This window comes from Astatotilapia calliptera, chromosome 20 (genome assembly GCF_964374335.1).
Source record: "Astatotilapia calliptera chromosome 20, fAstCal68.1, whole genome shotgun sequence".
NCBI classification, from domain to species: domain Eukaryota; kingdom Metazoa; phylum Chordata; class Actinopteri; order Cichliformes; family Cichlidae; genus Astatotilapia; species Astatotilapia calliptera.
In genome coordinates this window covers 19,685,402-19,696,302 of record NC_137441.1, presented here as the reverse complement: position 1 = coordinate 19,696,302, position 10,901 = coordinate 19,685,402, and the positions used below count along the sequence as shown (strand labels likewise).

The window sequence follows — 10,901 nt, the reverse complement described above, 5'->3', positions numbered from 1 at the left end:
TTTTGCCTTCTTGGTGTTTTGAAATTAGAAACAAAGAGCAACTAAGAAACCAAATGACTCTGCATGCTGGTAACAGTAACTTTTCTACAACAAAGCAGGCCTACCTGAAACATTGTGTGGCATTATAGAGAATTTAAAGTCATCAGGACACTGTTTACTTAGGGGGCAATACAAGGTCATTAAAATGTGTTGTTTTCTCACAGACTTCTATACAATCAAATGTTGGTTAGTAAGACTGGAACAGAGCTACTACAGTAATATGATAAACAACAAAACAAGTGTTAACGGGACTCTATGCAGTCCTGTGAAAGGTAAGTATACCATTAGTGCTGCCAGGAATTAAGAAGGTAATTAGTATCCAGGTGCTGCTAATCGAGCACTCAACGAGCAAGTGTGAACACCTCTATAAAAGAAGTTGTGGCAGTTTGCTTGTATGGAGCATTCAGGTGTGTGTTAAAACAATGTCACAATCTTCGCAGGACTGGCTGTCCTGTCAGACTATGCAATGCTCAGAGAGAGAAAAAAAATACCCAAAAACAGAAAGACCCAAGCACTATATCTCAGATTCCACATGTCTCAGTTAGCATGTTAAATGTTAAAGTTCATGAAAGTACAATAACAAAAAATCTGAACCAGTCTGGCTTGTTTGGAAGGGTTGCCAGAAGAAAGCCTCCTCTCTAAAAAGAACATGGCAGCATGGCTTAGAGGTGCAAAACTGCATGTGAAGAAGTCACAAGACTTCTGGAATAATGTCCTTTGGATGGACAAGACAAAATAATTCGAGACAATTTATCTGAATTTCAGGAGTGGGCCAACACCTTGTACACACCCCTTCCAGTTGTCTGTCTGTATATGACCCCCCACCTCCTGAAAGACAAGCTGTTTGTTGTTTTTACTTGTTTTTATGGCACATCCTCCCTCCCTTTTTAAAACTCATTTACCTTTCATTAGCACATGAAGCTATGCCTGGCCCAGAAGCTAAGATTGTCCCTAAACTGCAGCCTTAATTCTTGCTTAACCATTATCTACCTGAAACTCTAAATGAGGATGTGGTCCCAGCTAGTGAAGGCATATCATAATGCACACATTTGGCAAAATAACATATCACCACAAACACCACACCATTTATGTAAACCTTTAAGGAAAATGTCGGTGTTCTTTCTGTATAAAGTGTTCGTAACTCAAATGCCAGACATCTAAAGATTGTAGTGAATTTAAATGGACAGGATCTGATCCACGTGTTCTTTAAATGTAGTACTAATTGCCATTTTGTTTAAAGGTGCTGGATTACATATTTTGCTGTTTGCAGAATAAGAGTTTTGATGTTTTCCGTTGTTATAAGATTTGCCATTAGTTGATTTGGCATAAAATGAGTTCTCCAAATTACCAAAATGGCTGCCTATTTTGGTAACTTGGAGAACTCGATTTAAGCCAAATTAAGGACCTGAACAGTGGTGAAGTGGATTAGAATGGTTAGTTTGTGGCTTTAGGTCTATAAGTGAACGACTGGAAGCTTTATTTTTAAAAGGTAATGTTGAGATCAATGCGTGCCCGTGCTGGGATTTTTTTAAAAGATGGCTTTAGATGCCAACTGATAACAGAGACTGCTCTAGAGGAAAAACGTTCGTTGCGGTGTGTCTGGTGTCGTCATGACGCAGTCGAGTAGGTGGGGGTGACGTACAGAGCATTCCTCAACCCCCTCTAACGGATGCTGAGACTGAGCTCCTGTGCGCGCGAGCTCTGGTAGCAGCTCAATCTCCTCCTCATCCTGCAAAGATGTCGCATGAGCTTCTCCTCACACGTTTCTTTTCTTTCCTTTTTCTCCCACTGCCCTTCACAGTTCGCCGAATTTGGTTAAATTAGCTGCTTTCATAGCAGGGAGTAGCTATCCTCGTCCAGGCACACGGACGCCCCCTCCCCACAACGGAGGTGTTTAAACCCTCAACCGGCGCATTCTCTCTCTCTCTCTCTCTCTCTCTCTCTCTCCAACCGCCGCAGAACTCCGCCGACCAACCGTCAGGTGACCGCGCGGAGCGGAATATTCACCCGCACGGCCGTCGACTTTCATCCCTTCACTCCTTCGGACTCCAGGCAACGGGAGCTGCCGCATTCCCTGTCCCCCCGTGTCCTCTCATCCGGTTTGGGACATTCTCCGCTCCACGCACACGCAGATTAACGGGGATTCTGCCTCCCCACCCGCGCGCTGATGCTGATGTCCTTGAGCTCGGCCTGGACGGTGAGTCGATGAGTCCGTGCGTGCTCGCGTGCGTCACTGTTATTTACCCCGGGTACCCGAGCGCCTTTTTAATGGGGAAGATGTGCTGCTTTCGCTGTGATTCGTTACTCGCATGTCGGGAGGTTTTTACGGGCTTACAGAATATGCAACATGGCCTGATGTGGCATTTGTCATCGCAGGCCTTACACAGCTATAATAAAGCCTATACAGTAGAGCATACCATAATAACCTGGCGAGCAGCGCTATGACATTATAAGGAAGTGTGTGCCTGCGTGTACGCGCGTCTACGCGCCGATGTGCGTGCACACGCGTGTGTAAATCTACATATATATTCATCCTTCCATCCGTCCACTCATCCGTGTCCCGTGTCAGTTGATGAAGGGCTACAGTCCCACATTATCACCGAGCAGCACGCGCTGTTCTCGCGCCTGTCTCTTGCCTTTCCCGGGCGCTGTATGCAGCAGACATGTAAGGGCTATTTGGGATCAGTTACGTTGTTTGTCTCGGTTACGGCGCATCGCACCTGCAGCGCCAACTGCGGAGAGGTTTCATTTTGATCCGGTAATGATCCGTGGCCCAAGGGATCTTCACATGTCGCCCGGCGTCGCGTGGGTGTGAGTTAGGCAGAGTGGGCCGGCGGTGGCCGGGCCAGTAACCTTGCGGAGGGACATCGGGTAAGCTAGTGGCGCACCACTGGCTTCACTCTGTCTCTCCTTGCCTTTGAGCGGGCCTGCCGTGTAAGTGTCTCGACTTTATTCATAACCTCCTCTTGTTGCTGTATGTGTTGAAGATGAGCCGAGAGATGAAGCTTGAGTAAGTGTGAAGGTGACCAGGAAAGGTCGTTTTGAATGGGAAATACACTGTTGCATGAGGCAGTTCCAGGTGCACCAAGAATTAGTAATGTGTGTGAATGTGACTTTAGCTTTGGGTGGGTGGAGATGTATATGCGCTCATGTGGGAAGGACATGGGATACCTTGAGTATATCAGTGCTGGATGTGATGGATACAGATGGATACACGATAGTACCCATTAACTAGTTATCACTAGGCCATTTTCTTTCATTCTTTCTTTCCCCTAATTTATGCCCACATTTTGTTGTCTTTCTCAAACGTTTTCCATCCCCACCCCCCTCATCATTATCCTGTTTCTTTAACGGGCTCTACCGTAATGTGGATATCTAAGCCCTGTTGGCGGCCCACCTTTAATGGCTTCAGCCTCTTGACTGTGTTAAATTCTAAGTGTGCTATTCCCACTGGGGAATAACAGAAGTGTGACTGGCACCAAGCCAGGCAGGCAGCTGCCCAGATACAAAGGCCCCACCAGAGGGCCTTTCGGAAAGTAGGACTGCAGGTGCACAGGTGGACTGCAGCGAGCTATAGGGAATACTGACACGCTCGCATACATGGAATGTGGACAATCTCACCACAGATGACAACAGTGTGCACAAGATTTAGAAACGTGAACACACTGCTGCACACAAACTTATTCAGTTACACATGCTCAAGTCTGTGGAGCCTGGTTTGCCTCTATCCACCACACACAACACATAAACACACATACTCACACACACATACAAAGTCAGAAAGCATACATGGACCTCCTGGCCCGAATTCAAATCCCATGAGGATCTTCTCTCCTGTGTCTTCTGCACACTTCTCAACCTCCTTGCTGCTGCAATGAAGAGAAAACACCAGAGGGAACAGAACAGACACTTTCTCTTTTTAAAAAAAATAAAATTGCTTCAACCCTCTAAGGGATAGTGTGTGGACAAGCAGGTCCAGCATTCAGTATAAATGGACAGGCTGCTGACAATTGTGGTGACCTTTTGTTTGACTCTTTTCATGTTCAGACACATTTTCAGTCAGGACAGGACACCCCTACCCCCTTTGCTGACTCTCTTATTTTGAAAGCGTTGTTGTGTATGACACATTTGTGTGCGTCATGACAGATCATATAATTGATGTCTCTGGGCATGAGGGTTTGTGTCTTTGTGTGCTTACTGTCCATTTGTGATGCTTGCATCCTGTGCCTAAAGGTTTGTGTGCATAAGAGTTAGAAATGCATGACAAAACAAAGTGCTTCTCTTTTTTTGCTATGTATGTAATGCAGCCTTACATGCACTTGTGTGTTGCACACATCAAAGCTGAGTCAAGCAGAAGGCCACATTCAGAGTTGGGTGCAGTAGTTTGGACGATGAACAGAAGCTGTTTGTTACGTGACTGTTACAAAATCAGACGGAATCAGTGAGTAAGACATCAGGCTGGATAAGAAAATGTGCAACTGGCTGACTAAATAAATGATTGCAGTAGCAGGAAGCAGGTAGACGGGGAGAGCAGCAAGAAAAGGGTGTTGGGATTGGGGCGGAGGTAAAAATAGGTAAAAATAATAACAAGCAATGAGACACCACAAGACACAGAATGGAAGAACACAAAAAGGTGGTAAAACCATATAGATGGAGCAGAAAGATAGATATAGAGCAAGAAGAAGCTTCAAAGGCAAAGGAGGGTGACTCAGTCATAAACTAACACTCTCAGTCAGGATAGAAGCATGACAGGGAAGAGAAGAAAAAGGGGAGGGAGAAGATGCAAGAGGCAGAGACTGAAGAGTGGAGAGGAGGGAGGAGAAAAGGAATTAATAATCAGTTTCACTTTGGGGTTTTTTCTGCTCGTCCACATGTAAAATACTCTTATAGGGAAAAAGAATCTGATGTGTCATGTGTGATGCTGAGAATAGTTAAAGGTGGTGCTATTTGCTCATGCAGGATGAAGCTTCGTTAGTGTTGGTGCAGTGGAAAGAGAAAGGAATGTGCTGCTGTCCTAGGCGATGCTGAGTGTTGTTGGTGTCAGATTTATTTTAATGAAATTTGTCCCAGAGATAGGTTAACATGTCAGTGATTAGGAAATTGTTTTTCAATAGATTAAGATGAGGAGCTCACTTCAGGAAATTCCAGATGTAGTGTATTCAACTGGTCTAAATTAATACTACCGGAGTATGACAGGGTAGCTTACTGTTTAGAAGTCCCACAAAAATATCAAAATATCCAAAGCAGGAAAAAGAATATATCTAGTTTCCCCACCAGTGGCGTTTTCAGTTTTTTTTTTTCAAATTTTTTCCCCCTTTTTTAATGTAATAGCCCCAGCGAACCGCTGGGGCTATTACATTAGGGATGGGATTAGAAAATTCCATCTGATGTAAAACCAAACCAGCTAAAATTACTTGCAAATTCAGTGAGTTCCCACGACATTAATAATCACAGACCTCCCAACTACATCAAGGGGCTCTACAGTAGGACATGTGGCTGCCCTATAACCATATGGTGACCCCATGTATGATGCAGGACAAGATTCCCGGGGATAGTAGGGCTAAAACAGTGCAGTGCTGTAAATACAAAACTATTTTATTGAGTGGTAGAATTAAAGAATAACGTCTCACACATACTTTGTGTGAAGTCCTCTATTGTGAAGTAAAGAAGTTAGAGAATGGATGGCTGTAGAAAAAAACCCCCACTATTGCTATTTAGGCACAGTGTTACATTGGGTGACATGCTCTCCCACGTTTGCACACATTCGCATTTTGACCCACAGTTGTAAATAGTTCTCTGTAAAACATCAGTTTAGTCCTCTTTAAGAAATAAAAAACTGCAGTGCTCTGTTTTTAAATGGGTCTATTCTGCTTTACCCGTATTTCTGTTCCCTGTATACTGTTCCAAAGGTGCATGATACTGTAAAACATAGCCAGTCTTTCAATTAATGTGGTTATCGTATGTAAGTAATCGGTCTGAGTGAAAAGCTCAGGATTCAGACTGCTCCACTCACGTACTTTGACACAGTCTTTTGTTTTCTGTTTGACTCTGTGTGATGTCAGTGAGAGTAGGTCTGGTGGCACGCATATAAGCCTTATTCACATGACTTTATAAAACTTTGTGAGGGGCAGCCAATCAGAAGAAAATTATCTGAAAGGGAGCGGTAGGGGACTGAAAACAGATTATTTTAGATCAGCATCAGCTGAGGAGCTTCATAAATGATTAGTGTAAGATTACTCTGAACTGTGAATAGGGCTGCTCGATTATGGAAAAAATGATAATCACGATTATTTTCACTGAAATTGAGATCTCGATTATTTGACGATATTTATTTAACAATAACAATGTATTGAATAATGACTTTAAAGATTGTCAAAAAATAATATAAAATAGTGTGCAAATGTTTGCAATATAAAAAATAAATGAAAAATGCAAACATCTATGTTTAGTGAACTTTGCAGTGTTGCTCTGTAGCAACGTTTACACACTCTGTCTACTTGATCCACGTCTGACTCCGCGAACCCATAATGTTTCCACACCACTGAAGTTTTTTTTACCTCTCTTTTCAACCAACAGCAGTCACTCTCCTCTCCAAATAACTTCTGCTTAGCTTTCCGAGCTTTCCGAGCTTCCCTCGGGTAGTCTTAATCAGCAGTCCCCAACCCCTGGGCCTCGGACCGATACGTGAGTCGTTTGGTACCGGGCCGCAAGAGTTGAGGCTCAGGTGTGAAACGTATGGTTTTCAGGGTTTTTATCGGTTTTCAGCGTTATTTTGTTATCGTTTTTATCGTTTACTCGGTTTTCCTTGGTCTTTTCACGTGTGTTATGAATAAATTTTCTTTTTTTCGGTACTGGTACTCGTTTTATTTTTTTGTATTTATCCGCGACACCTTAAAGGCCGGTCCATGAAAATATTGTCGGGCATAAACTGGTCCGTGGCGCAAAAAAGGTTGGGGACCGCTGCTCTTAATTGTTGTGACAATTAAGAGCAGCGGAGAGGTGCGCAGAGAGGTGCGCTCGATTTGCCACACGGAGCAGCGCGAGAGTAAAGCACGAGGGAGGGGCTAATAATCGGCTCAGTCATTTTTAATGATCGTTGAAAGCCCAGATCGTAATCGAGATTAAAATTCGATTAATTGAGCAGCCCTAACTGTGAAGCATGAAAGAGTACACACACAGTAAACAGTAGAGATTAAGCATATTAAGTTTGAAATGAGCAGACCCTCTCAGACCCACTTTAAGGAAAGGGAGGAAAGAGCTCTGAATTTGGGACCAATATTTTACATCTTCGATAAAAAGCTCTCTGTCCCACAGCTTGTGGCTCAGTAACATGGACAGGACAGAGAAGTACTGAGCAACAACGCACCAGAGTAGGGCTGGGAGATATGGAAAACAATTAACTATTTTCATATTGATATATGTCATGATATAAAATACAAGGATGACTTTTTCTCTTCCTTTTTAATTTTAAGTGAGATGTGAAAATATAAGGTCAATTATGGTTTAAATATTATTTCTGTCAGAAGCTGAACATTATAAATGTACTGCAACAACTGTATTTTAAATTAATAACAAGGGTATAAATAGCAAACTAAAGCAAAACCTTTGAGTGTTACAGTGGTCCCTCGTTTATTGCGGGAGTTAGGTTCTAAAAATAACTCGTGATAGGTGAAATCCGCGAAGTAGCCAACTTTATTTTTTACAATTATAGGCTGTAAAACTCCTCATTACACACATTATACACTTTTCTCAGACAGGCATGAGCATTTTCACACTTTTCTCACTTGTTTAAACACTCAAAGTTCAAACCTTCGTAGAAAAATTACTCTAGTATTATAGAATGAAACCAAGGCACCCGCGGTTGCCTTTGACGGTGCAAAACACGACATTGTTGTGTTTGTTGGGGAGAAAACTTACAGACATACAGTACAGCACTTCAGAGTCACACTGCTAGCGATCGAAGATTTATGTAAATTTGACAAGCTGAACGCATTCTGTACTGTAGAGGAGACACGGCACGAGATTGATTGACAATGGTCTACAGTAGGGGTGGGCGATATAAATGATATACGATAGAAACGATATAAATTTGGCCAATGATAGAGATTTTGACTATATCACTCTATCGCGATAGCGCAATGTTGATGATGTCATCAAGCTGCACCTGTTTTGGTCGAAAGCATCGCAGCGGCTAAAACCATTATCATCTGCAAATTATGGCGGGCGACAGTCATAGCAAAGAGATGAAGCACTTTTGAAATATGGGGAAAGCCAAAAACTGCGCTTCCTCCACTTCCGTAACATTGATTCATTAATGTTGAATTCTCTCGCAGCTGTTCTATTCCCATGTTGTTGCAGTATATTAATAACTAACCTCGTATTGTGGATGAGTAATCTCAGTTGTTCTCCTGACTGAAGTTTGGCCCGTGTATAGCATCCTGCTATGCGATTGCATTTGTCCCCAACCACCAGAATCCCTCACGTTAACTTTTATTGAGTGGAAAAAAAGTTGGCGTTCATCCTCCAGCTTCACTGTGCTAATGTTATACTAACATAGCTATGTCGCTAGCAATCACATAGCACAATATTATATACCAGGTAGTCCAACTTCAGTAACCCTGAAAACGCCACTGCTGTTTAGTTTTCTGTCTTCATTTATGTTGGAAGTGGTAGCAGAGCTGTACGTTTTAATTAGTTTCAAAAATCTTTCAGTCAGAACATGGTATGAAATGTTTAGGTGTAAACTAGCGAGCTAACTTCCTGTTAACTTCTAACTCCGTTAAATTTAATAAATTCTGTTTTCATGGATGCATGGATGTTAAACTTAATTGTTACACCCGATAAAGCAGCAACGCTGATGATTTTCTTAAAGATGAAATAATTTAGACCGTTTTTAACTCTTAGTGTTCGTTTGACTTTGGGACCTGAACAGGATGGAGTTTTGGACCCAGATTACTCCGCGAAGATCCTCACTATGGCAGCTGTAATGCTCTGACAATCCATCAAGCAGTGTGGCTTACCAAAGTTGTACTAAAAAATCTTTTAACAGTGTTACGTCCGCCCGAAGGGGTCTAGGCATGCGAGTGAGGGGACCAGTAACAAATGAGTCCAGAACAGAATGAAAGGAAAAAAGACAGGTGTTTTTGGTAAATAAAATAGTCTTTATTATAGATAATCTTAACATAAAGAGCCGGCAACGCCGTTTTACCAATAACACTTGGAAAAAGGGAAAAAAAGGTTGCAACAACAAAGAACACAACAACCAAACAAAAACTCCACACCACGAGGAGGCACTTCCAGGGGCCCACAAGCTCACCCTATCACTAGCAGCAGCTAGCTTTACTGCTGCCGAGGCCCACAAGCCCACACTTCTCACCTAAAGCAGCTATACTCTTTCCACAACTCCACACTTCAGGCAGGATAACTACACACCAAGAACACCCCACACTGCTCACAGCTCATCCCCAGCTTATATCTCCGCCCCCGAAATGGATGATACGGCTATCAGTGCACAGGTGTCTAGAAGCTTGTTTGTAAGTAATAACATCCACCTGGTTCCCGTTTTCTGTGAATCCAGTGTTGAGAGCTTCTTCAGTGTGTTTGAAAGCATAGAAACTGCATTACAGTGGCCTGAAGACGTGTGGGGGGTGATATTGCTGTGTAAATTCACAGGTAGGGCTCAGGAAGCTTGTTCTGGTCTGTCCGGGGATGACTGCCTAGTTTATGAAAAGATTAAAAGTGCCGTCCTCCTAGCCGATGAGCTTGTACCTGAGGCCTATAGGCAGCATTTTCGAGGTTTGGAGTTGGCACAGGGTCAGTCCTACCTTGACTTTGCTCAGGAGAAGGCAAAGCTTTTTGGTAGGTGGTGCTCTGCAAGCCAGGTTAACAGTTTGGGGTCGTTACGTGAGCTCATGCTTGTGGAGGATTTTAAAAACTCTGTTCCTGAGTGTATTGCTCTTTCTTTAAGTGAACAAAGGGTTTCCACATTACAGCAGGCTGCCACACTGGCAGATGAGTTCACCCTAAGTCATAAAATAAATGCTGTAGAATGTGATACCCCTCTGTGCCATAGTACATCTTGGCGAGGTAAGAGTGGGCCAGCTAACAAGGCTGAAAAAGTTGTGGTTTCGAGACCCAAAACGAAGCTTTGTTTCTTCTGCCACAAACCTGGACACCTCGTTGCTAACTGTTTGAAATTGAAACTCAAACAGAAAGCCCACTCAAAGCAAAAAGGGCCTGCTTTGAGAAAAGTTAGTCGTGGTTCTCCGGTCCTCAAAATGATTTGCAGGGAGAAAGATCATGTATAAAACCACCCCTCAGACCTGCATCCCTTGCTAACAAACATGTCTGTGTTTCAGTAAAGCCTGCTAGCTGCCTCCTGGGTTCTCCACATGTGATCGTTCCAAGCCCTGGCTATCACATGGGACACTATTTTGAGGGTCTGCGGCGACCCTCAGTCCGTATTATGAACCCATTGAGATGGGGTTGGCAGCTTCCGCAGGCAATGCCTAACCGTTGCTATGGGGTTTGGTAGGTGGAAAGCCTGCAATTTGGTGATGCAACGGTTACGGACTTGATTAGTTGTTTTGGTTATCATAATTATGTGACAAACCACGGGTTTGTATTTATGGGAGGGGGTGTTACGGCCCTAGCTGGGCCTCCTCCTGAAGGTGCCTGTGTGGGCGTGTCCCACCACCTCTTCTGCCTGAGGTGCCACCTTTCCCTTTTGTGCAGCTGACTCTCGTCAGTAATTAAAGAGATTTAAGCCCAGGGAAAGGTGAGCTCTGGGCCAGAGTGCCATTAGTGTGGTTGCAGCTAGTGAGCTGAGTGTTTGGTATATTTGCAGTTAGTGAGCTGCTCTC

The 10,901-nt window shown here is 43.5% G+C and overlaps 1 protein-coding gene across 4 annotated transcripts in view; it reads left to right on the top strand.

Moving 5' to 3' along the window:
- Positions 1 to 1,677: 1,677 nt before the first annotated feature.
- atp2b3b (ATPase plasma membrane Ca2+ transporting 3b) overlaps positions 1,678 to 10,901 on the top strand; it is a 101,995-nt gene continuing 92,771 nt past the window's right edge. For all 4 annotated transcript variants that reach the window (XM_026155338.2, XM_026155336.2, XM_026155340.2 and 1 more), the window contains exon 1: positions 1,678 to 2,236. The gene's annotated coding sequence lies outside the window, so the exon portion shown is untranslated. The remainder of the gene's footprint in view (positions 2,237 to 10,901) is intronic.